At 38.0% G+C, this 27611-nt stretch overlaps 3 long non-coding RNA genes across 3 annotated transcripts in view; 2 read left to right on the plus strand and 1 right to left on the minus strand.

The window, feature by feature from the left end:
- LOC117980073 (uncharacterized) overlaps positions 1–2773 on the plus strand; it is a 91688-nt gene extending 88915 nt beyond the window's left edge. Inside the window, exon 7 of the long non-coding RNA XR_008625234.2 lies at positions 649–2773. This is a non-coding gene — a long non-coding RNA (uncharacterized LOC117980073). The remainder of the gene's footprint in view (positions 1–648) is intronic.
- A 3001-nt stretch (positions 2774–5774) lies between these two features.
- On the plus strand, positions 5775–9203 carry LOC129397634 (uncharacterized). The gene is made up of 2 exons (XR_008625235.2): positions 5775–6040; positions 8861–9203. It is a non-coding gene; the product is annotated as an uncharacterized LOC129397634 (long non-coding RNA).
- Positions 9204–17962: 8759 nt separating this feature from the next.
- On the minus strand, positions 17963–27151 carry LOC134730210 (uncharacterized). The gene is made up of 3 exons (XR_010111874.1): positions 27005–27151; positions 22254–22414; positions 17963–18233 (listed from the first exon to the last, which is right to left on the minus strand). It is a non-coding gene; the product is annotated as an uncharacterized LOC134730210 (long non-coding RNA).
- Positions 27152–27611: the final 460 nt, after the last annotated feature.

Below are 27611 nucleotides of genomic sequence, written 5' to 3' on the forward strand. Positions count from 1 at the left end.
CTCCCTGGAGTGGTCCTGCCTGACCTCCCCATTGAAAAAATATGACTTCTGTCATTCACAATCCTCTTACTTTTACTTTTCATCATAGCCCGTATTCCTACGTGACACTATATATCTATTTGTGTATTTGCTAATTTTTTGATTCCTGCTTTAATATGTATGCTTCATAAGGACAGGGAGTTTGTATATTTTGTTTACTGTTCTATCCACAGAGCCAAGGTCCATGCCTGGCATTTAATAGATGTTCTATGAATAGTTGTTGGGTTCATATTAATGAATATGTTGCTATGAATATTTCACCTGATCTTAAGTAGAGGAGAACAATCATAATCAGCCACAAATTTCTTATTCTAACCTCTACCTTTCCTTGAGGTACTTCCCCTTCCATATTTAGCTGGAATATCAAGGCTTAGTTTCCATATCATCTTGTCTGATGTTAAAATTCACTATTGATGTTTGGGTGAAGACAGTTATGGCACAGATGGCCACATGCCCCTTAAACCACATTTCCCAAGCCCTTATCTTTGCATCTTGAGGCAGCCATATGTTTAGTTCTCTATGATGGACTATGAGCAGAAGGTATGGTGCATTTCAGGGGTGGCTTTTAAGCAGAAGATATGTCTTTTACACTGTTTCCCTTTCCTGCAGCTTATTGTGGATAATGGAGATCAGGTCCTGTGGTGGTGGATCTAATGGAAGGATCCTAGGTCTCTGAATCACCACGTGGAAGAAAATCAGTCACCACCCCTAGCTGGAACACCAACATTTCAAATAAGTGAAAAATAAGCTCTTATTATGTCAAGCCACTGCAATTTTGGGGTGTGTCTTAGTGTTGGTGTCACCTACATTTATGCAATAGCTGAGTAACATTTTAGAAGAAGAGGATGTTTGTAGCCATTTTGGACTACAAGAAATGTCAAAGATACTTTTTATTTTCCTAATTTTTAATTTCTAGGTTTATTCTTAAAAGAGTAAGATCTTTTTTTGAAAAATCAGTACTATTATTTTGACTTTTGGATATATAAACAGGTCTCTACTTAACCACTCAAAAGAGCCAAGTGAGAGGAATTTGTGGATAAAGACATTTAAAGGTAGTATGAAATCTCTAATCACGCCAAATCAACACTCATCACCACGACATTCTGTCAGTGCCTCCAGGGATTAAGGACATATGAATGTCTTTCCCTGAAATGTGATTGTGACATTGGACTTAGCTATTTGGATTTTCATGAAACCCATTGTCAGGTTAAATAATGATAGAGTAGTAGATGCTCTGCACAATTGCTTTTGTTATAAAACTTGAAAAAAGTATATTAATTTTTTATGCCTTGCCTTTCAGTGCATTATTACTTATCTTTGTGCAGAGTAAATTAAGTAGGTCCATTGAGTAAGAAAGCATTAATTTGGTAGATTCTCTGTGTTAAGGTGCTAAAGATTTTTTATGGAATAAAGGTGTGGAGGGTTTCTACTCCTGGTCAAGGAGTAGAAACAGGTAGAAAATATTTATATTTCAGCCCTGCTTCTCCTTTGTCTTATCCTTCACCACAAGGATCTACTTTCACTTCTGCCTTGGTTTTAAGCAGCAGCCAGTATATGAAGGTCTAGCTAACTACACTATCTCCCTAGGAGAGTTGGTACAATGTTGTTTCCAAAAATTAGACAAAGCATGTTTAATGGCTCCTTTTCACTAAGTAAATAAATAAAAGCAAGAAAGGGAGGAAGCAAGCTGGCTAAAGAAGAAATGAACTAGACGTCTGTATGTTTCATTTTGTTAGTGATCAAGCTCGTTTTTCATGATTATTACTTTGATACATACAAGATATATCACAACTATTTTCCTAAGCAATATGAAGATACAAAGTTATTATAAAAACTAATGGATCTAAAAATACATATTGAAATGTATATTTATCTTTTGCACACCTCGATGAATTTTTCACAAACTGAACAGATCTCTGAAACTGACAACCATATAAAACAAACAGACAAAACAAACAAGCAAACAAACATAACCAACACCCTAGAAACCCTCCTAGGCTCCTTTCTAGTCAAAAGATTAGTCATTATTTTGATTTCTAACAGTATAGCTCAATTTTATAAATTAATTAAGCAAATTACTCTTTGTGTAATTTACATGAATACATTAGGTATTCTTTTGTGCCTGACATTTTTTGTTGAATATTTTGTTTGCAAGATTTATCCTATTGTTGCATATGCTTGTAGACTGTTCATTCTCACAGATGTATTATAAAATCTATTGAGTAAATATGGCACAGTTTATTTATACACTCTACTGTTGGTAGACATCTTGATAGTTTCCAGTTTTGTTTGGAGCTATTACAAAAGTGCTGCTATAAACATTCCAGTTAAGTCTTTTGGTAAACTCAAATATGTATTTTTGTTGAATATATATGTATATATACCTAAAGAAAGATTCGTTGATACTGCCAGTTTTCCAACATGGTTGTATCAATCCACATCACTACCAGTTGTGCATAAAGATTTGAGTTGCCTTGTATCTTTGCCAACACTTGGAATTTTTTGTCTTTATTGTTTTAGCCAGACTAGAGGTTGTTTAGTGGTATTTCACTGTGGTTTGATTTGCATTTCCTTGATGGCTAATGAACTTGAGAATATGGAAATATGTTTATTGGCCATTTGAATGTCTTTCTTTATGAAGTACCTGTTCAAGTATTTTACCTATTCCTCTTTTGAGTTGCCTGCATTTTTCCTATTGATTTGCAGGAGTTCTTTATATGTGCTAGATAAGAGTGTTTTTGTACTCTATATGTAACTATATATATATATATATATATATATATATATATATATATATATAAAATTTCCCACTTTGTAGTTTGCCCTTTTATTCTTTTAATGTCTTTTGATGAACGGATGTTTTTAGTTTAATTAGGCAAAGCTATAAGGTAAGAACAATGTTAGATTAAGCTTTGAAAGGTGATCCAGTTCCATGAACAGAAAGATTGGGATTCCCAGCACTATTGAGCTGTTTGAATCAAACTCCTAGAAGCCTTAATATATTTTTTCAACTTTCCCTTTGTAATTGTAGTGTTGGAAAAACAATAGTTACCCTCAGAGTGTCATAGAAATTACCATCTGTTGATTGAAACAATGAGAAAATATTACCAAAATGGTTAGAACAATAAGAGTACTGTATAATATCCATGAAAAATTGACACTAGCCACAGGTTCCTTCAGGAAACCATCAGTGTTCTGAAAATAATAAATCAGAAAATCAATGTTCAGTTTTCAACAGCATGGTGAGGATGGCAGTGAAAGGTATTAAGAATTTTCTCAGGCCCTGAGTTGTAAGAGTCTATAATCAGTGATATTTTTATTTAAAGAAAATCAGAGCATGAGAGAGTATTATTTTAATATCTAATATTTAATGCTAGAATTAAAAATCCAGTGTAAGATTTATGTTGGAAAAAGCAAACAAGCAAACAAAGTAAATTACAGCTCTCTGTGTAATAACGTGAATGAATGGAGATTCCTCGGCAAATTGAATTTACTATGTGAAATCTTGTAAATAAGGCATATTTTTAAAAATCTTGGCTCTAAAGTGATTTGGTGAAATGATTATTTTCCTCATTAAGACAAAATAAATTTCTGTCATATTATTAAACATTTCACAACCTCAAAATGCTGTTTTAATGTAGACCAGCTAGAAGTAAAGATTAAAGCGGACTGTATTTGTGGTCTGGTCAGAGTTTAAGCAGACGACACAGTTTCTGGAAGCTTTTCCTTCAGCCTGGATGTCAAGGGTCCTTTTGCTGCTTAGCACCTCCAGCAGCCTCCACCCAGGTTCATCATCTAGCTGTGTTGTCTCCACTGTTTCCTGGAGAAAGGTCTAATTACCCAAAATGCAGTTGTGCCCTTTTTATGTTTTCATCATAGTTAATTATAGAAAAACTTGGTTATATGCAAAGTCCCACTAAAACAAAAGTATCATAGGAAATATTTCTAAGAATCATGCAAAATCATGATTTTGTATTAAGAAATTCTAAATTAAGAACCATGTAAAAATGAGAGTTTGAAATGTTACTCTGTCAGACACTGAAGAATTTAAGAACCGTTAATTGTTTGTTTACTAGCTCCTCGAAGGTAGGTCTGTTTTTATTCATCTTTATGGCCTTCGTTGTCCCTGACATATTGCTGCACGTAGAGTATATGCACAGTGTATACTTGTGGACTAAGTGAATGCCAACTTTAGCTTTTGAAAATGTAATATATGAGTTTAACAGATGTTGTCTCTTCACTTTCTAAGTACTTGGAACTTTGAAAATGGCTCTTTCAATAGTAAAGTTTTTTTCTCTAGATATGTTCTTAAATAAAAAGTGATGTAAAGAAAGGAAAACAAACTTAAACCATTAAAATGTTTTAAATTACTAAATCTGCCTCCAGGAATGTGTAAAGAGATAATGACTACCTAACATAATTTTTTATGGGTTAAATTTTCTCTAAATGTAATCTATTCTATTTTGAACTACAAATATTTTAAAAGTATAAATTGTAAGCAACTGGAAAATTGGTTTTAGGCACATGTGATATACAATTTCACAAATGTTCAGGATCCTGGTGTTATTTCTATGACTATGAGATTTCATAAACAAATTATATAGCCACTATTTGTGCTTCATTTTGCTTCTGCACAACTGAGGTGCTTATTAAACACAAAGGCGCATTCTACCGATTATTGTAGATATTATGTTTTATTGTATTTTAAATGAACATTACACACAGCCCTGTGTAAAATGTAAATTTTTCTCCTCAGGTTGTATGTATGCTATACATGAACTATAGCTAGCATGTATAATCCCAGGTCCTCTTCAGAGAGTCCTATTAAGGTAAACTGATATTACATGCAAAACCCTTTTTTCAGTCTGCTGTATTTAGAACCCTAGATGCCCAAACTACTGAATTACCCAAAATACATTTGTGCCCTTTTTATGTTTTCATCATAGTTAATTATAGAAAAACTTGGTTATATGCAAAGTCCTACTAAAACAAAAGTATCATAGGAAATATTTCTAAGAATCATGCAAAATCATGATTTTGCATTAAGAAATTCTAAACTAAAAATCATGTAAAAATGAGAGATCGAAATGTTACTCTGTCAGACACTGAAGAATCATAATAGAATTATGATTACCTATTCAGCCTAGTGCGATACTAATTCTGTTTACCTATACTTAACATACAATAGAATTACAACTATAGAGGAAAATCTCTTTTTCTTATTAGGCTGCTGAAGAAAAATCTCATATTCTGTGATATCTGTTTCTAATTTGTCTTTGGGGAAAGGAATGCCAAATAGTTGCCTTGTTTCCCCCTTCAGACATTCAGAACCTCACCAAACTGCAGTCAAACCAGGATGCACACCCCAGCACGTGATTCTTTTTTTCAGGATCATAGTCAATAAATTTGATTAGTTTGTAAAGCATTCCAAGCCACTAGCCCACAAAGCAGGTTGAGCCAATCCTTCACTTACTCCCTGTTCCTTCTAGACCACCAGGGCTCTAGTTTGTATTTTTAAACCTGGGTTAAATTGTGGCATAACCACAAACCATTGTATGCTATTAACAGTGGGGTTCCAATGAATGACTGACAAACAAAATCTTAGCACACGAAGCCTACTTCTCTCAATGGTAAACACATGTTATTAATGAAACGTTTCTAACGGGCTGAAGCAGTTTGAAGTCTGTCTTGACTGACAAGACTGTATTTTGCTATATGGGCTAAACAAACAAAACATTTAAAAATAGTTCATTAGAAGAATATGTTTTGGTGAATCACAAATGTGTAATTTGCAGATCTGGATTCTGAGCTAAATTTCTCCTCCTCCTGTTTTATAGTGTAATATCTCTCTCCAGGGTTCAAAGAGAGTGTATAATTCCTGTATCTTTCTTAGGAAGATCTGGATAGTGTTAAATGCAACTTCCGGTCTAGCCTCAAAGAGAGGCTTGATACAAGAAGGACTTGACACAGGTACTACATGGGACACTGCAGGAGAATACAGGTGAATATGAGGCTCAGAATCTACTTCGTAAGAGAGAATTTCTATTGTTAGGTAGGATGCTAAATAAAAATCAAGGGTGCTTCATCCTCAGCTTCCTCTTAGTCAGGAGATAGGTGAGTAAAGACTTTGTTCATGTATATTTGATGTTTTCGTTTATCAGTAACATTGGCTACTGAGTATGTAGGCATTCATAGGAACAGACAGTGAGTCTTTTGTGCAATTTTTCTGAACTCCTGTTTAACATAAAGGGATAGCAAACCCCAAACCAAATAAAACAACACTGGCATTGCATTTAGATGTCTTTGAAACATTCCAATGTTTTGGACCACCAAACTTGAACCCACGATGGTTGCATTTAGTTTTGATCAAATTGGGCAGTGCTGCCTCAAGCTGGTTTGCATTTCTCTACAAATTTACCCCGACCCTGTTAGAGTAACCAGAGAATTACAGAACAATGTACTGTTAATCTATTCTGCAGAGTCCTTTTGCAAGTGAATTGAATAGTGAGGAAACCAGGGAATGGCTATATCTCTAACTTCAGAGTGATACCACCGTCATCAAAACAGTTTCTAATATCCAGTATTCCTAGAAGTGGATCCTCTGTATTTCTAACAACATCAAAATAGCCAGTCAAAAGTAAAAACTTTGTACAAGCCACAGATACATGCTGTAAAAAAATCTTTTCCTTGAGTTAACTGGGTTACTTTCCCTTCACTGAATTGACAAGTTAATATTATAGGTATGATCTAAATTTAAGCTCAGAAAGTATACCCTGGAAACATTTAAGGGCAATGTTGGGGGGAAAAAGTCTAGGATTTGCTGGGTGCTGTGGCTTATGCCTGTAATCCCAGCACTTTGGGAGGCTGAGACAGGAGGATAAAGGTTGAGACCAGCCTGGGCAACACAGTAAGTCCTAGTCTCTAAAAACATTAAAAAATTAGGGGGATGTTGTGGTGCGCACTTGTAGTCCCAACTACTCGGGAGGCTGATGCAAGAGGATGCTTGAGTCCAGGAGTTTGAGGCTGCAGTGAAGCCATGATCATGCCACTTAACTTCCCTGGGTGACAGAGCAAAACCCTGCCTCTAAAAAAAAGTCTACAATCTGAACCAAAGAATAAGTATGTCAATGAATAAGTCTAACCAACCCCACTCATACTGTGTCCTACTCTTTGCTTTACTTCTTGTCTCTATTCCACATATGCCTTGTTCTCAACCAACAGCACTGTCCCCATATTCTGCCTTCCACTTGCCCAATTAGCTTGTGGTCTCTAGGGTCTTTGTACTTGCCCCTGTGATTCTTAGTGTTTTATTTTCTCTGGAGGATGGCATAGCCAGGATCATAGGGGTCCTGGTGCCACCCTTCGGGTGTCCAGGGTCTTCCTCCTGCTCTCTGGTGACCCTTCATGGCCATGACTTGCAATGCACACTCCTGTGACACATCTCACCTCTTCTCTTTCTCACCAAAATATTCCTATAAGCTATCCCTTTCTCTAAAGCTCCTGCTAGTAGGCTTGATAATCTAAGATACTCTTTCAGGTCAAGGTGATAATAATTAACTCAATCCTTTTGTGTGCATTACACATTAGAATGCTTGGAGAAATTAAACACTGTTTACCTGAAAACATATTAATGAACTACAATTGGCAAACAATGAAGATGATATTAGTGCATAAAGGGAGGCTTCCGGTTGTCCCCTCATGTCCAACCCTGTGGCTCAGTGGGTTAAAGGCTGCCTGGACCCCACTGCATCTTCTCTACCTAGATGCTTGGTGTTCAGAGACTATACCTTACAGTCTGTTTACATACGTTCCCATTTCACAGGTAAAATAAAATAAAGAAGGGACTATTCTTGGAAGTTTGATTAAGGAAGCTTGATGTATATTTATTTGACTGATGAGTAAGTAGAGAAAAATGAAGGATACTTCTAATGTATATGTTATAATAGAGAATTGAAGAATTCTGGAATTTTATACCTGATAGGAGAATGAAAGTGCTCTGAAATTTAAATGATTAATAACAGAATAAGAACTTTTCGGCTTTTCAACAGTATACTTATAAATCATACATTACAGTACAAATTATATTGTATGATAATACTGTATGAATTTCTAACTATGTTACTCATATTTCATATAATAGTGCTGAAGTTAGTGGCAACTTGGATAGTGCACTAATGTTATATATATTTAAAATATAATGTGTATATATATGTATACACATACATATATGAAGATTTGAGGAATTGAAGACAATGTTAAATATACTTTCAATTTGTTCTTTTAAATTTGAATTTTTAAATTCTTGCAAATTTCAGGGTAAGAAAAAACTATTATGTCATCATCTCAGTATTAGGAATTCAGATGAAACAAAACATCAACATCCATTTGTTGCCTTGGTTTTTAAATTGGTGAGCACTCTACCATAAAGTTCATGCTTCAAAGATTTTAAGAGATGAGTTTGGATGAGATAAATGTCCTTCATGCTTAATTCTTACACCTAATCTTAAATAGACACTACAACATCACTATTTCACCCACTCATTCCATAAGCATCTGCTAAGAATTTATTATAAACCAGGCGTTTTGCTAGGCACTGGGGAACATACACAGTGCAATCAAACATTTCTGCCTTTGGCAGTGACTGTTAGTCCTTACTAATATGTTCTCCTTTTTCAGGGCACACAGATGGATGGCATTTTCCAGTCTCCTTTATCATGTTCTGGTTAGCAGAATGAAGGTGGCTATGTTACATGCCTCCTTCAGAACCACCCTACAAATATATCCTGTGTATGATTCTCTTTCTGTTTCCCATCTGCTGCAGAAATGAATAAGACTTCAGGGACCAGATGGGCGCAGTGGCTCACGCCTGTAATCCCAGCACTTTGGGAGGCTGAGGCGGGCGAATCATGAGGTCTGGAGTTTGAGACCAGCCTGTCCAATATGGTGAACCCCCGTCTCTATTTAAAACACAAAAATTAGACTGGCGTGGTGGCACACACCTGTAGTCCCAGCTACTAGGGAGGCTGAGGCAGAAGAATCACTTAAACCTGGGAGGCAGAGGTTGCAGTGAGCCAAGGTTGTGCCACTGCACTCCCGCCTGGGTGACAGATCGAGACCCCATCTCAAAAAAAAAAAAAAAAAAAAAAAGAAAAGAAAAGATAAAAGACTCCAAGGACTTAGAAGAGAGAGGAATCTCAAGAAGAAATGAGCCTGGGTTCCTGAATGATTCTTCCAACCACCATCAACTTACAGTGGACTGTGACTTAACAAGACATAAATGTCACTGTGTTAAGCCACTAAGATGCTCTAAATGCTTGTTAAAGCATTTAGTCAACTGTATCGGTCTAGCTCTATGATGAATAACCTTAAACATAGTGACATAAGACTAAAACTAATCTTGTGTGTTAGCAATTTAGACAGGGCTCCACAGAAATGGGTCATCTTTTCTCCTCTAGGCACTGGCCAGGCTCACTCATGGGTTTATGGTCATTTGGCAAGTCATATGGAAGCTGGCTGGTCCGGGATGAAGAATTTGCAGAGCCATGTGTCTCCAGGATGCTAGCCAAGACTTTTTCAAGAAGAAAGGCAAGCTTCTATTCATAAGCATTTTTTTATTATACTTTAAGTTCATGTGCACAACGTGCAGGTTTGTTACATATGTATACATGTGCCATGTTGCTGTGCTGCGCCCATTAACTCATCATTTACATCAGGTATATCTCCTAATGCTATCCTTTCCCACTCCCCCAACCCCACGACAGGCCCCAGTGTGTGATGTTTCCCTTCCTGTGTCCAAGTGTTCTCATTGTTCAATTCCCACCTATGAGTGAGAACATGCGGTGTTTGGTTTTTTGTCCTTGGGATAGTTTGCTGAGAATGATGGTTTCCAGCTTCATCCATGTCCCTGCAAAGGACATGAACTCATCCTTTTTTATGGCCGCATAGTATTCCATGGAGTATATGTGCCACATTTTCTTAATCCAGTCTATCATTGATGGACATTTGGGATGATTCCAAGTCTTTGCTATTGTGAATAGTGCCGCAATGAACATATGTGTGCATGTGTCTTTATAGCAGCATGATTTATAATCCTTTGGGTATATACCCAGTAATGGGATGGCTGGGTCAAATGCTACTTCTAGTTCTAGATCCTTGAAGAATCGCCACACTGACTTCCACAATGGTTGAACTTGTTTACAGTCCCACCAACAGTGTAAAAGTGTTCCTATTTCTCCACATCCTCTTCAGCACCTGTTGTTTCCTGACTTTTTAATGATCGCCATTCTAACTGGTGTGAGATCATATCTCATTGTGGTTTTGATTTGCATTTCTCTGATCACCAGTGATGATGAGCATTTTTTCATGTGTCTGTTGGCTGCATAAATGTCTTCTTTTGAGAAGTGTCTGTTCATATCCTTTGCCCACTTTTTGATGGGGTTGTTTTTTTTCTTGTAAATTTGTTTGAGTTCTTTGTAGATTCTGGATATTAGCCTTTGTCAGATGAGTAGATTGCAAAAATTTTCTCCCATTCTGTAGGTTGCCTGTTCACTCTGATGATAGTTTCTTTTGCTGTGCAGAAGCTCTTTAGTTTAATTAAATCCCATTTGTCAACTTTGGCTTTTATTGCCATTACTTTTGGTGTTTTAGACATGAAGTCCTTGCCCATGTCCTGAATGGTATTGCCTAGGTTTTCTTCTAGGGTTTTTATGGTTTTAGATCTAACATTTAAGTCTGATCCATCTTGAATTAATTTTTGTATAAGGTGTAAGGAAGGGATCCAGTTTCAGCTTTCTCCATATGGCTAGCCAGTTTTCCTAGCACCATTTATTAAATAGGGAATCCTTTCCCCATTTCTTGTTTTTGTCAGTGTTCTATTGGCAATAATTTGTCCCAAACCAAAGCATATAGCAAAACTTTAAGTCAATGTGGGAGAGGATTACAGAAAGGCATGATTCACTGGGAGCCAGTATTTTAACAATCATCATACCAACCTTGATGAATGCATTGCCCTTATGGAGCCCAGAAATTTAAGAGGGAGAGACATAAAAATAAATAATTACAATGCTTTATGAGAAGGGTTAGAACTGAAATATAAAAAATATGCTATGGAGACACGAACAAAGGAATAGCTAAACTAACTCTGCTTTGCCTGGGCATAATAGTAAAACTTTTACAAATGAGATAATTTTGGTGCTGGTTCTTGATGGATGAATAGAAGTTTGTTAGATGCTCTAGGATCACACAGTGCAGTTTTGGGAAAGGAAGAAGGACATTCTAGGAAGGGAAATAGCACAGAAAAGTCCTCGAAGTCAGAAAGTATATTTCATGAGTGGGAGTGAGGAGAAGTGTAATGGTGTGGGGAGTTTTACTAGAGGGTGTTATGAGATGGGCTGCATATGTAGGTAGGACCGGGTGGTGATAAAAGTCTATGCCAAGGAGTTCAGTATTTGTTAAGCTGACAATGGTGGAGGATTAAAGATACATTATTAAGTAACTAATAATATTGGTGATCAGACTACTGGTAACACTGGAAGATTAACCTGAATTATACTTTTGGTAAAAAAAACACAGTAATACTTGCTGGCATAAGGAGTGAGAATGAATCTCAGTGCATACACTTGGTTGTACAAGAAAGGTTGTTTTCTTAATTTTACTACGGTTCAATAAAATTTATGTCTTATATTTTCATTTCACAGGGTGACAGAAAATGAATACATCATTTGTAGGGCTATCTCTTCACTTCACAGTTGTGTATAGGATTTGTAGAGCTGAGCTGGCACAAAAGAATCTGGGGCCGCCTCTGATGCACATCCACAGGCTCTGAAAACCCTAGTCTTCTCTATTACCTTCATGCTTCTCAGGATATGTAGGGATCACCCTGGGGAACCAGGGCCACAGAGAATAGGACAACTTTGTGAGCTGATTGCTGACTCTGGGTGCCTGAACATACTGCAGACATACCTCAGAGATACTGTAGGTTCCATTCCAGACCACCACAATAATGTGAATATCACAATAAAGTGGGTCATGTGAAGTTTCTGGTTTCCCAGTAGATATAGTTTGGATTTGTGTCCCCTCCCAAATCTCATGTGGAATTGTGATCCCCAATGTTGGAGGAGGAGCCTGTTGGGAAGTGATTGAATTTTGGAAGCGGATTTCCCCCTTTCTGTTCTTGTGATAGTGAATGAGTTCTCACGAGATCTGGTTGTTTAAAAGTGTGTAGCACCTTCTGTTCCCTCTCTCCTGCTCTGGCAAGTGAAGATGTACCTGCTTCCCCTTCACCTTTCACCATGACTGCAAGTTTTCTGACGGCTCTCCAGCCATGCTTCCTATACAGCCTACAGAACTGAGAGTCAATTAAACTTTTCTTTATAAATTACCCCATCTCAGGTAGTTCTTTACAGCAATGTAAGAACAGACTAATACAGAAAGTTGGTACTGGGGTGAGGTTTTGCTATAAAGATGTCTGAAAATATGGAAGCAACTTTAGAACTGGGTAATGGGCAGAGGTTGGAACAGTTTGGAGGGCTCAGAGGAAGACAGGAAGATGAGGGAAAGTTTGGAACTTCCTAGAGACTTGTTAAATTGTTGTGACCAAAATGCTGATAGTGATACAGGCAATGACATCCTGGCTAAGGAAGTCTCAGATGGAAATGTGGAACTTTTTGGGAATTAGATCCAAGATCACTTATGTTATGCATGAGCAAAGTGATAATCTGAAACTGAAACTTATATTTAAAAGGGAAGTACAGTATAAAAGTTTGGAAAATTTGCAGCCTGGCCATGCGGTAGAAAAGAAGAAATTGAAGCTGACTGAAGAAATTTGCATAAGTAAGGAGGAGGCGAATGTTGATAGCCAAGGATGGGTAAAATGCCTCAAAGACATTTAGAGATCTTTGCATCAGCCCCTTCCATCAGAGGGCCGGGGGCCTAGGAGGGAAGAATGGTTTCCTGGGAAGGCAGGGCTCTGCTGCCCTGCACAACCTCAGGACACTGATCCCTGCATCCCAGCTGCTCCAGCTCCAGCTGTGAATATAAGGGGCCCAGATATGTCTCAGGCTTCAGCTCCAGAGGCTGCAAGCCATAGGCCATGGTGACTTTCCATGATCTTAAGCCTGTGGGTGTGCAGAGGGCAAGAGTTCAGGCTTGGGAGCCTCTGTCTAGATTTTAGAAGTTGTATGAAAATGCCTCGATGTCCAGGCAGAAGTCTGCTGCAGAAGCAGAGCCCTCATGGAGAACCTCTTTTAGGGCAGTGCAGAGGGGAAATGTGGGGTTGGAGCCCCCAGACAGAGTCCTCACTGGGTCACTGCCTAGTGGAGGTGTAAGAAGAGGGCCGCCATCCTGCAGACCCCCGAATGGTAGATCCACCAACACCTTGCATCATGGACCTAGAAAAGCTGCAGGCACTCAATGCCAGCTTGTGAAAGCAGCCACATGGCAGAGTCACAGAGGCAGAGCAGCCCAAAATCCGTGGGAGCCCACCCTTTGCATCAATGTTGCCTAGATGTGAGACATGGAGTCAAAGGAGATTATTCTGGAGCTTCAAGATCCAACAACTGCCCTGCTGGGTTTTGGACTTGCAGGGAAACTGTACCCCATTTGTTTTAACCAATTCCTCCCTTTTAGAATGGGAATATTTAGCCAATGCCAGTACCCTTATTGTATCTTGGAAGTAACTAACTGGTTTTGATTTTACAGGCTCATAGGTGGAAGGGACTTGCCTCATCTCTGATGAGACTTTGGACTGTGGACTTTGAGTTAATGCTGGGATGAGTTAAGACTTTGGGGGACTGTTGGGAAGACATGACTGTATATTGAAATGTGAGAAGGACATGAAATTTGGGAGGGGTAAGGGGAAGAATAATATGGTTTGAATTTTGTCTCTGCCCAAATCTCATGTCGAATTGTGATCCCCATTGTTGGAGGAGGGGTCTGGTGGGAGGTGACTGGATAATGGGGGTATATTTCCCACTTGCTGTTCTCCTGATAGTGAGTGAGTTTTTATGAGATCTGGTTATTTATAAGTGTATAGCACCCTCCATGTTCTCTCTCTTCTGTCATGTGAAGATGTGCCTGCTTCCCCTTTACCTTCTGCCATGATTGAAAGTTTCCTGAGGCCTATGCAGCCATACTTCCTGTACAGCTTGTGAATCTGTGAGTCAATTAAACCTCTTTTATTTATAAATTACTCAGTCTCAGGTAGCACTTTATAGCAATGTGAGAATAGAGTAATACACCAGTGTATATAAAAGTTATGTTTACACTGTACTGTGGTCTATTAAATGTGCAATAGCACTGTGTCTAAATAAATGCACATACATTAATTAAATACTTTATTGCTAAAATAGGCTAACAATCCTCTGAGCCTTCAGTAAATCATAATATTTCAGCTGGTGGAGGGTCATAAGACAATGAAGTTTGTTGTGTTGGTCAACTCTTCCTTTTATGAAATATTTCCCTGTGGCATGTGATAACATTTAATAGCATTTTACCTACACTAGAACTTCTTTCAAAATTAATGTCAATCGTTTCAAACTCTACTGGTGCTTTATCAACTATGTAATATTCGAAATCCATTGTTGTCATTTCAACAAGGTTCACAGCATCTTCATCAGACATAAATTCCATCTCAAGAGGCCATTTTCTTTGCTCATTGATAAGAATCAACTTCTCATCTGTCCAGGTTTTATGATAAGATAAGATTGCAGCAATTCAGTCACACCTTCATGTTCCACTTCTAATTTTAGTTCTCTTGCTATTTCCACCACATTGGGAGTGACTTTCTCCACTGAAGTCTTGAACCCCTCGAAGTCATCTGTGAGGGTTGGAATCAACTTTTTCCAAGCTCCTGTTAATACTTTGAACTCCTCCCTTGAATCCCAAATGTCTTTAATGACATCTGGAATGGAGAATTCTTTCCAGGAGGTTTTCAACTGACTTTTCCCATATCCTTCAGAAGAATCACTATATATTGCAGCTATAACTTCACAAAATATATTTCTTAAATAATAAGACTTGAAGTTGAAATGTCTCCTTGATGCATGGGCTGCAAAATGGATATTGTGTTATCAGGCATGAAAACAACATGAATCTCCTTGCACATCTCTATCAGAGCTCTTGGGTGACCAGGTCAATTGTCAATGAGCAGTAATTTTTGAAAGAATATTTTTAATGAGAAGTAAGTCTCAACAGTGAGCTAAAATATTTAGTAAACCATGCTGTAAACAGATGTGCTGTCATTCAGGCTTTGTTGCTCTATTTCTAAAGAATAGGCAGAGTAGATTTAGCATAATTCTTAATGATCCTAGGATTTTCAGCATGGTCAATGAACACTGGCTTCAACTTGAAGTCACCAGCTGCATTATCTCCTAACAAGATAGCCTGTCCTTTGAAGTTTTGAAGCTAGCCTTTGACTTCTCTCTAGCTATGATAGTCCTAGATGATATCTTCCAATAGAAGGTACTTTTGTCACTGAAACTGGACCTCTTCCTTACACCTTATACACAACTCAACTCAAGATGGATTAAAGACTTAAATGTAAGACCTAAAACCATAAAAACCCTAGAAGAAAACCTAGGCATACCATTCAGGTCATAGGCATGGGCAAAGACTTCATGATTAAAATACCAAAAGCAATGACAACAAAAGCAAATGGGACCTAATTTAACTAAAGAGCTTCTGCACAGCAAAAAACAAACAAACAAACAAAAGGAAAAACAAAAAACAACCTATCATCAGAGTGAACAGGCAACCCAGAGAATGGGAGAAAATGTTTGCAATCTATCCATTTAACAAAGGTCTAATATCCAAAATCTATAAGGAACTTAAATTTAGAAAAAAACAAACAACCCCATCAAAAAGTGGGCAAAGTATATGAACAGACCTTCTTAAAAGAAGACATTTATGTGGCCAAAAAACATGAAAAAAAGCTCATCATCACTGGTCATTAGAGAAATGCAAATCAAAACTACAATGAAATACCATCTCATGCCAATTAGAATGGTGATCATTAAAAAGCCAAGAAACAACAGATGCTAGAGAGGATGTGGAGAAATACGAACACTTTTACATTGTTGGTGGGGGTGTAAATTAGTTAAACCATTGTGAAAGACAGTGTGGTGATTCCTCAAGGATCTAGAACCAGAAATACCATTTGACCTGGCAATCCCATTACTGGGTTTATACCCAAAGGATTATAAATCATTCCACTATAATGACACATGCACACATATGTTTATTGCAGCACTATTTACAATAGCAAAGACCTGGAACTAACTCAAATGCCCATAAGTGATAGACTGGATGAAGAAACTGTGGCACATATACACCATGGAATACTATGCGGCCATAAAAAAGAATGAGTTCATGTCCTTTGCAGGGACATAGATGAAGCTGGAAACCATCATTCTCAGCAAAGTAACACAGGAACAGAAAACCAAACACTGCATTTTCTCACTCATAAGTGGAAGTTGAATAATGAGAACACATGGACACAGGGAGGGGAACATCACACACCAGAGCCTGTCAGGGTTGGGGGCAGGGAGAGGGATAGCATTAGGACAAATTCCTAATGCATGCAGAGCTTGAAACCTAGGTGATGGGTTCATGGGTGCAGCAAACCACCATGGCACATGTATACCTATGTAATAAACCTGCAGGTTCTGCCCATGTATCCCAGAACTTAAAGTAAAATTTTTTTTAAAAGAAGTCAGTTTTGTTGGTCTACATTAAAAATCTCTTGTTTGGTGTATCCACCTTCATCAATTATCTTGGCCAGATTTTCTGGATAACTTGTAGTTTCCATATCAGCACTTGCTGCTTACCTTGCACGTTTCTGTTATGGATAGAGCTGCTTTCTTAAACCTTATGAATCAACCTCTGCCAGCTTTAAACATTTCTTCTGCAGCTTTCTCACCTCTCTCTGCCTTCATAGAATTGAAGAGAGTTAGAGCCTTGCTCTGGATTAGGCTTTGGCTCAAGTGCATGTTGTGTTTGCTTTGATCTTCTATTCAGATCACCAAAAATGTTCTCCATATCAGCAAGAAGGCTATTTTCCTATCTTACCATTTATGTGTTCACTGCAGTAGCACTTTTAATTTCCTTCAAGAACTTTTCCTTTTTGCTCACAACTCTGCTGTTTCACACAAGAAGCCTTGCTTTCCTTCTGTCTTAGCTTTTGACATGCCTTCCTCACTAAGCTGAATCATTTCTATTTTTGATTTAAAGTGAGAGACGTGTGACTCTTCCTTTAACTTGAACAATTAGAAGCCACTGTAAGGTTATTAATTAGCTTAATTTCAATATAATTGTATCTCTGGGAACAATCTCTGAGAGGGAGAGAGACTAGAAACAGCTAGTTGGTTTAGCAGTCAGAATACACACAACACTTATCGATTAAGTTGGCTATCTTATATAGGTACTGTTTGTGGTGTCCCCAAATATTTACTATGTACCATCAAAAGTCACTGATCACAGATCACCATAACAGATATAATCATAATCAACGAGTTTAAAATATTGTGAGAATTACCAAAATGTGAGACAGAGACACAAAGCAAGCACATACTGTTGGAAAAATAGTGCTGGTAGACTTGCTCAATAGACACAGGGTTGCCACAAACCTTCAGTTTGTAAAAAGCGTAACGTTTGTGAGATGCAATAAACAAAGCCCAATAAAATGAGCTATGCATGTACGGTGTTTTATTCTGAGACTTTTATCTTTCTGGGGCCGTACCATGGGGAAAGATACCAGTCTCTTTTTCTCCCAGATTCCACAGACAGATCTGAGTTTATTGTCCATGAGGACTTGCTCACAGACAGGAACAATTCCTATTACTGCATAACAAATTGTTTAAAATTTAGTAACTTAAACAACCATTTATTAATTTCATAGAATTTAGTGGGTCAAGAATTTGGACAGGCATAACAGGCATACTGGCTCTGCTTGATGGTGACTGGTGTCTCGGCTGGGGACACTCAATGGCTGGAGGTGACTCAATGGCTTTGTGCTGGAATCATCTGAAGACTTGTCCATTCACATGTCTGGAGTCTGGGTTGGGATGAGTTCAAGAGTATGACTGCTGACCAGTTCTCCTGCTGTGATCTTTCCATCTGGCTTGACTTCCTCAGAGCATGGTGGCCTCAGTGTAGTCAGAATTCTTACCTGGCAGTTCCTGGCACTAAGAGCTGGTGTTCTAGAAAATAAGGTGGAAGCTGCATCATTTTTTATGACATAGCCGTAGAAGCCACACAAAATTACTTCTGCCATTGGTTGAGGAAGTCAAAATCATATACAGATTTGGGTCGAGGGGATGCAGACCCCTTCTTTTCAATGGAAGGAGTGTCAAAGGATTTTAGAGTCATGTTTTTCACCCACCAAACTCTCATGGCTTATCTCTGATGTTCCTTTCTTCTTCCAACATGAAAATTTTGTTTGTTGTTAGTCTGAGGCCCAGGGTGTGGTGGAACATAAGGGATGAGGAATATTTGCTCTGACTCACGATGTCTTTTCCAAAATACTTTATCCATGCTATGAGTCCTTTCTATTTACTGGGAGCCAGAAACAGGCAGAAAGAGCACTCTGCCTTGTATTGTCACATCCCTTCTCTGAAGTTAAAAAGTTCTATAGCAAAGCCTAACTATCTGAAGGGGTGGAGGACTAAAGGAATAAAGGATATGCTGTATGGGTTTGGGTAGATAGGGGCAGACATTCATATTACTAAATGACATTTTATTTTATGTTTTGTAAATATTTAACATTTCAATATTATTCCACCAAACATGCAACAAAACAAAATAAACAAAGATATTGTTGCTCTACTTTTATAATTTTGCCATCTAATCTCACTATTCCTATTTGGAGTGGCTTCTTCCTGTGGTTTCTCTCTCTCCCTCTCTCTATTTTATATTCCTTTTACAATTTTCTCAGTTTAATGGACTCAGTATTCTTAAAACATTCCAGTAATTTAAAAGTACAGCAATCTTGAAATATTCTGATCTAATCATTCAAGGTTATACCAGAATTTCTAGGGCAGTTTCTTCTGCTTATCTCGTACTACATATGATTACATAGTTCAGCTTTTCACCCTTTTGACTACACAGACAATATATATAAACCTATTTAGGGCAATTAACGTATTGGAGGATAAACATCCTTTGAATTCCCTGTCCACATGGTTTGGATTTCTGTCCCCACCCAAATCTCATGTTGTATTGGAGAAGGGGCCTGGTGGGAGGTGATTGGATCATGGGGGCAGATTTTCTTCCTGCTGTTCTCGTTCTCATGAGATCTGATGGTTTAAAACTGTGTGGCACTCCCCCTTTATTCTCTTTCTCTCCTGCCACAATGTGAAGAGAGTGCTTGCTTCCCCTTCATCTTCTGCCATCATTGTAAGTTTCCTGAGGCCTCCCAGCCATGCTTCCTGTTAAGCCTGCAGAACTGTGAGTCAATTCAACCTCTTTTTATTTTTTTAAATAAATTAGCCAGTCTCAGGTAGTTCTTTATAGCAGTGTAAAAAGGACTAATATATCCATAAAAGCTCACTCACTGACAGGCTAAGGACAGTATGTAGAGGACCGTTCTTAGGACCTTTCAAGTCAATAACAAATGCCTCTCCAGAGAGATATTATGCTAATATTGACTATTATGCACATTGTTAGTAGTTAATCAGGTGTTTAATTCTTGATTTTTGAGCTACCCTTTGACCTATAATGTAGCTGTTTTTTTTTTAGTTCATACTTCTTTAGTGCTTTGTGTCCATATCTATTTCTACATCAGTCACAGAAATTGAAGACTTTAAATTTTCTCAATCAGATCCATTCTTTGAACAGGAATAGCAAGGATGAGGCAAGGTGATAGCTCCTAGGGTGATGCTTGGCTGTGTGACATAGGGGTGAATACCTGGAGACAATTAGCATTCTGTTATGGAGGAAGAAGTGGGGAGTGGATGCAACTAATCATATCTACTGCAGAGAAAAAATAGAACACTTAAAGCATGTAGGCAAAGGATCAGGATAAATGGCTAAGTGCCTATGAGCCCAAAATTGATTCAAGAGATGACTAAACATTGGTTCAAGGACTGAAAGACTAAGCATGTTAAGAGTTCTGCTGATTGGGTTCTATACAACATCAAGGTACGGGGCAAGGCAGCAGCATCGACATAAAAGTGGCCAAGGAGTTGCCTGACACACTTGCGGAGATTACCAAGAGGAGGAGTCAACTTTCCTAACAAATTGTCAGTGTAGACAAATGAGGCATAGAAAATAATGCCTGATAGATTCTATATCAGTAAAGAAAAGTGTTCTTGGTTTTAAAGTTAGATTCATACTTCTGTTGGTGGAAATATGACTAGATACTTAAATCTCTCTTAGACAATTTGGATTTACAAAGAGACTGACAAACAAATGGACAAATAGTCTTTGAGAACTTAATGTGAATGCCAGTATATTTGGGGTACTGTTCTCTGCTTCAGAATGAATAGTCTATTGAAATCTCAGTTCCTACTGGCTAATTTGAAGCACAAGTGTTGAGAGGCTAATGTTTGGGAGCCATTTTTCTTTTGAGCTAAAACAGGAGTTTGAACAAACTCCAGCCTGAGTCAGCTTCTAAACAAGGATGAAATTCAAGTTTACAAAGCTTACTTGCAAGCCTGAAGCAGCTTATTTATGTATTTATAACATTTGCCTTAAAAAGAAACATTGGCCTATAACTTTATAAAAGGTTGAGTTGAATACTCAGCAAAAGCAAACTTAAATGGTTTCATAACTTTTCCTCCAACCAAGGCTGGCAGCATAGCCATGGTGACAGTACACTAAGCAGAGCACTGTGCTGCAAAGGCAGGAATATGAGAGCACCTCCCTACCTGGGTATTGAGAAACTCTTCACCCTGAACAAGTCACTTCACTTCTTTATGTCAGAAAAAGACTAACCTATCAGGTGGAATGCACTAAAGACACTAAAACATGTTAATTATTATTTTCCTTTGACTTTAGGGTTGAGGAATCTGAGTACAGTTAAGCCACATGTCCTCAGTTAAATATTGAGTCAGTAGACTTGGAGTGGCCTTCATGCCCCTTGACTCCCTGGCCCAGACTCTCTTTCTCTAGTGCTTTGCAGAACGTGGCAGTAAATCTAGCTGTGTCTAATGAAAGGGCTTCTGCTCTCAGTGACACCCAGAGGTAAGCACCTTGGAATTAGGAATTCTCACCTGATATTGTTAACATTCAGGTAGGCTTAACCTATGGACCCCACCTGCCACAGTGTCTCTGAAGCTCAGTCTACAAGCGAGCACAGGATGTAAGGAATAATCCTTTGCAATGAACAAATATCTTGTCAAACCCTGAACATGCTCAAAGAAGCATCACTTGGATTAGTGGATTAAGTGCATTAGTCCAAATGATCTTACTAATTGTGCATTATATATAAATGAAAGCCTGAGAATGATGGAAATATTACTTTGCAAAGACTGTTATAGTTTTCCAAAGAAATGTTCAGAGATAAGAGAGGAGATTGCAACACTAAAGGTTTTTAGTCCTTTGGCTGTTGGAAGGCTTCTAATGCAATATAAGACACAGCATTGATGTGCTCAGCTCAGGGATAATATAGAAGGAGGAAACTGGCTCACAGACTCGATTCCCCAGGACAATTTCCTCTAGAGCAGTATATGAAGATGCTTTGCTTTATAGGACCCTGAAAAGCCCATCTTCTGTCCTGAGAAGCCTTCCGTTATATTAAGGAGCGCATACCATCTATGAAAAACATTTATTTCATTTTTAAATATAGAATACATTTTACACCTACTGTTGAGTTGAGAGACAGACAGTCATCGCATTAAATGGTTATTATCCAGGATTAGGACCATCCTCTATTTCATTCATTGGGTGAATGCTCAGCTGATTAGGTTCTTGCAGAGAACCTAATAGGTTCGAATCCCACCCGTTTGCTACCACAGCCCTGGGATCTGGAGAAGACAGCTTGGTGTGTGAATCCCTGCCTGCTCCTGGCCTTTGTCTTCCTTCTGTCCATGCATTTAGGGGTCAACTGACCCCTCTCACAGACTTAGTATTGCCTGTCTAAAAGTTAATTAAAAAAAAAATCCCAAACTGCAGAACTGTGCTTCAATTCACATTTCCCTAGCACTGGCCTCACCCCAACAGCTGAAGAATGAGTTTCAGCCTTGAATCCTGGATGTGAAATCTCTTTAGGTTTTGCTTACCTGGACTCCAGAATCTTCTGCTTTTCTTCTGCCAGTCTCCATCCTCTAGTAGCTGAGAGTGTGGGCAGAGAGGTCAAAGAGGGCTAGGTTCTGGACTTCTCTTTATGTTTACTAGCTAAATGGCATTAGGCAGATTTGTTTCCATAAGTCTCATTGCTCACCTATAAAATGGGGCAAATAATAAAAATCTATCTCAGATGGTTTGTATGAGATCAAATGAGATAATGTATGTAATGTCCTTAGTACAAAGTGCAATATATAAAAGCTATTCAATAAATGTAAGCTATTAGTAATATCAATTAAATGCACAGAAGTTTAGCAATTCTGTTGCTCTCTGCTTCATTTCTGTGTGAGTTTTTTTCTTCCAAACTGGGTTGTAGATTTTTTTTGTCACAGACTATGTTTAAAAAGGTTTTCAGATTTTCTTCAGAACTGAACCAAATATAGGGTATGAGGTGGTGTTTAATAGCGTTTGATTGATTCAAAACCAGCACAATTTCTAAAATACCTTGTGACTAGAGCTCATTTTGAAATTTTGTACATGAATACAGAGAAAATGCAGAATAAGTCAATCTTCAGAAAGCGGGAATTATGAGCTCACTCAATGCAGAGCTTCATTACATATGTAATGTCATCATTTCAGGGCACGCCAGCCACAGAGAACAGAACCAGGCCATCAATTGGCACTCAGTGACTAAACACTCTGTGTGGGTCCTTGCACTGGAATTGACTGCAAGCAGTCAGAGAAAGCACTCAAAGAATTACTGCGTTTATGCACAAAGTATTTTTCAATATGGCTTAAGTAAAACCTCCTGTCCCATCATCATTGACTCCTAATTATTAATTAAACTATTTAGCAATTCTAAAACCCCAACAGGCATACCTTTTCTCTAGCAGATACTCACTAGAAAACAGCTATCAGGGAAAGACAGTTCTAACAAATAAAAAAAGAATAGTAAAAGCAGCACACATCAGCCACCACCAGCAAAAAAAAATTGTTTTGATGTTTATGCATGTGGGTAGTTTTTTGTTTAAACACAATGTGATTAATAAACACAGACTTATGAAATCCTTTCTTTCATCAATGAACTATGGCAAACTTGAAATACAAGGATTATGTTTTTAAGTGTCTAAATTGAAAAGGCAAGAATAAGTCCCAGGACCAGATTCTCAACAATAATCCCAATTTTTACTGGTTTCGAGGTTTATACTGACATTTTTTTCTCAATTGTATTTAGGCATCCAAGTATGTGTGTTTCTTCCAGTCCCTTAAATAATCTTCACAGCCTACATAGGTTGCCTTATAATGTAGCCAGAGAAAGAAAACATTTTAAAACTATTAAGCATATTCCAAATGTTGTTATTAGTAGTTTTGAGGGCTTGGCTATTTTGTTAGCCTCAAAAATGTTAATAATTAGTAGTATTCTTTGGAATTTTGCTCATGAAGCTTAAGAAACAACATTGTAAATTATAAAGGAAGAAATATTTTGCTTATTTTGTGTTTCTTTGCGTGGATAAAGCTGTCTTCAGTCTTCCATCACCACAGGCTTTACTGTTAATGATGGAATGCAAAATGTAGATTTTTTCCTCCATGGTTTTCTTTATTTGTCTTATTTGTTCTGCTATTTCCTATGTGTCTGCCCCAGCCCCTTTTGCTGATAATTTTATATTGCATTTGTTGCAAGGAACACTGTGTGGTTTCTACGATCAGGTAAAACGCTTAACTTCTTTTAAAAAAAAACTTTTAAGAAGAAATGATTTTGTTAAAAAAGTTCTTATTCTGATAAACAAAGGTTTAGTGAAAATTAAATCAGTCTGTTTCAGAATGTAAGAACCTAAAAGAAGAGTTTTGCAAACATGGTTATTTCAAATTGATGTGCTTTGCAGTATTGAAAAATATTAGTATCATGTCTAGGCAATGTTTAATGATGTGAAGGAAGCAAAGCCAAAGTCACTTAACCTAGTGGTTAGCCACTTGGTAGGGTATGAAATACATGTTTCCCAGGAGGCTCCCAGATCATCATTTGTGTGTTCCTGTATGTGCAATTGTATGCATCCAAAATGATACTTCTTTTAGAGGCTATGTAGAGTTCTAGTGTCATCTTATTTCTATTTTGCCACGTGTTTCCTTCTCACTCAATCTTCTCAATGTGGGATTGGGTTCTAGGGATCCACAGTTGTCATTAGGTTAGTCTGAAGAGTGACACCATGCAACAGTGACACTCCTGGCTTGCCCCACCTCTGACACACTTCTCATCCTTGTCTGTTCCTCTTTCTGATCAGTGTATGACATCTATTAGTCAACATTTCTTAATTGAGAGGGCAGATATATTAAAAGGCTGTATATACTGGAAACTTCTTTTCTTTTTTATCTGAACAGTCCAATGCAGCAATACTAGGTATTGTGGATGCCTATTTTCACAGGCCTGGATTCAGAATGGTGGGGGCACTGAATGGTAAAAACCCCACTGGTTGCATATCTAAGCCATGTACTGTAACCCAGCTCTTGCATAAAGTTTTATCTCCAACAGACTGGCTCCTGTTTCAGATATTCAGAATTCAGGCAGGGAAAGGGGTGTCATTTACCAGGCACTCTTAAATCCCAACAATTACGTGAACAACTACAATCTAAATTTTCAAGTTATCCCACTGATTTATTTGGCCTGGAAATTTTCTAGAATAATGGAGTCTTAAAATAAATCTCAGGTTGAAATGGACTCAGTCTTCAATCTGACTGAAGTGTTTCGCCTTCCTATAATTTTTATTTAGTAATGTTTTAGTAGCTGTAAAATAGTTGCAGTTCATACAACACTTTATGGTTATCTAGTCAGACTTAAGTCTTTTTAAAATATGTATTTTCTCCAGTATAAGGTTTCTCAAAGAACTTCCAGAATTTAAACTATTTCTATATTGTCAACATGTGTCTACAATGAAATTCTTCTAAATGATGGACTGCATCTGTACTCGTTGAAGATTATTTCAGACAACCATGATATACATAATGGTTTGTGAAATAAATGAACTAGAGTCAGAACATGTGGATCCTTAATGCATAAGCTTGGACACATTCTTAACTGTTCTGGATGTTAATCTTACTTGGGCCTTGAGAAACATGTGACTTCCTACCTTATAAAACCACTACGAGGGTCACAGGATACGAAACTTTGATGAAAAGTAAAGCATTGTGCAACTTCCTTCATTTGACTAGTCCTCTAAGAATCATTCAACATAGGTGACCCTCATTTTCTCTTAGCATTCATGGCACTCATTTTCTGGTTTTCCTCCACCTCTTTGACTTCTTTCATATCTACTTTGCTGGCTCAGTCGGTCCTTTTCTACCAAACTACTTTAGCCTGAGTGTATTAGTCTGTTTTCATACGGCTATAAATAAGTGCCCAAGACTGGGTAATTCATAAAGGAAAGAGGTTTAATTGACTCACAGTTCAGCATGGCTGGGGAGGCCTCAGGAAACTTACAATCATGGCAGAAGATGAAGGGGAAGCACAGCACCTTCTTCACAAGATGGCAGGAAGAAGAAGTGCTGAGCGAATGGGGACGAGCTCCTTATAAAACCATCAGATCTTGTGAGAACTCACTCATGATCACAAGAATAACATGGGAGAGACTGCCCCCATAATTCAATTACCTCCACTTGGTCTCTCCCTTGACACTTGGGGATTATGGGGATTACCATTCAAGATAAGATTTTGTGGGGGGACACAAAGCCTAACCATATCACTGAGTTTCCCAGAAAGCAGATAAAACCTTGCAGGCAAATAGTTTATTCGTGCTGTGATCCCAGGAAGCAGGGTTGAGGGAAAGAGAAAGGGAAATAGGAAAAGAGAGAAAACCAATACAAAAATAAGTCAGCCACAATTTTGGGCAATTGGTCCTGGATCCTGGAATAGCTTTTGAGGACCCTTTGAAATGCATCTCAGAACTATGTGCCTGGGGAAGAACAGAAGAAGCATTTATCCAACACTGCTTGATCTCCCATTGGTGATTGCATGGGCAATAATTGCTCTTCACTTTCAAATTATACATGCATGAGTGCTGAGTGGCTCATGAGAAGCACACAGAGAAGCTCCAATGTGGGCTGATAAGAGGTCTTGTCAGGTTGCAACTGTTCAAAAGTTGTAGAAGTGTATGTGGAATTAGTCACCTTCAAAGTGGCTGGAAGAAGAGAGACTTGGAGAGAGAAGTGGGCTAAAGTGGTGTAAGACAGGTTCAATATATCTGAATTTTGGGATTCCTAGATATCTGAATTCAGATTCAGACATCTGAGTTTTGGGATTCTAGGCCATCTTTTTTATTAATATGTCATATTCTTTCTCAGTGATTATATCTGTTTTTATGGTTGACATTATCTATAACCTTGTAATTCCAAAATTTATATCATTAGCTCAGATCACATTTATGAATTCCATATATTCTTGTATTCTGTTCTCTGCATGACATCAACGTTAGAGTATTTCAAGGAATATACAGTTCTAGATGTATAAACCTAACTCTTGATCCTTCCCTATAAATCTCTTTCTTCCCTAGTCTTTAGCCACTTAGTAAATAGTGCTCCCAATGACCTTAAGTAAATACATTACTTATCTATTATTATGTAACAAATTACTGCAAAACATAGTAGCTCATATCACCAATTTATTATCTTGCAGTTTCTGTGGATAAGGAGTTCAGAAGCAGCTTAGTTCAGTGGTTCTGGTTCAGGATTTCTCATGAGATTATGGTCAAAATGTTACCTGAAGGCTTGACTAGAGCTGGAAGATTTTCTTGTCAGCTGGCCCACTTATATCGATTTCTGCAAGAGGCCTCAGTCACTGGGTGGCTGTTGGCAGGAGTCCTCAGTGATCTTCCACCATGGGTCTCTTCATGGGGCTGCTACTCCATAGCAAGAGATCCAAGAGGAAGGGGCAAGGCAGAAGCTACAATGTCTTTTATGACCTTGCCTTGGAAATTACGTGCTGTTATATCTGCCATATTCTGTTGAACACACAGAACAACTCTGTTACAATGAGGGAGAGGTTTGGAAGTGGAGATAATTGGGAGCATCATAGAGTCTGCCTACCACTGCAAGAAACCTGAGAATAATTTTCTAAGATTTGTTGTCTCATCAAGTCCTGTTGATTTGCTTCCAAAATATATCTGAAATCTATCTACCTCTCTCTATCTTTACTGCCAAGTCTCCCATCAAATGGACCATAATATCTTGCTTGGATTTTAGTCTTCTGAGTTTCCTTGTATCTACTCTTCCTTCCCTCTATTCCATTCTTCAGAAAGTAGCTAGAGTGATGTTTTGAAAACATCACATTGTCAGTCTTAAGAGTCTCAAATCACACCACATCACAC

The sequence above is a fragment of the Pan paniscus genome, chromosome 3 (genome assembly GCF_029289425.2).
Source record: "Pan paniscus chromosome 3, NHGRI_mPanPan1-v2.0_pri, whole genome shotgun sequence".
Classification (NCBI taxonomy): domain Eukaryota; kingdom Metazoa; phylum Chordata; class Mammalia; order Primates; family Hominidae; genus Pan; species Pan paniscus.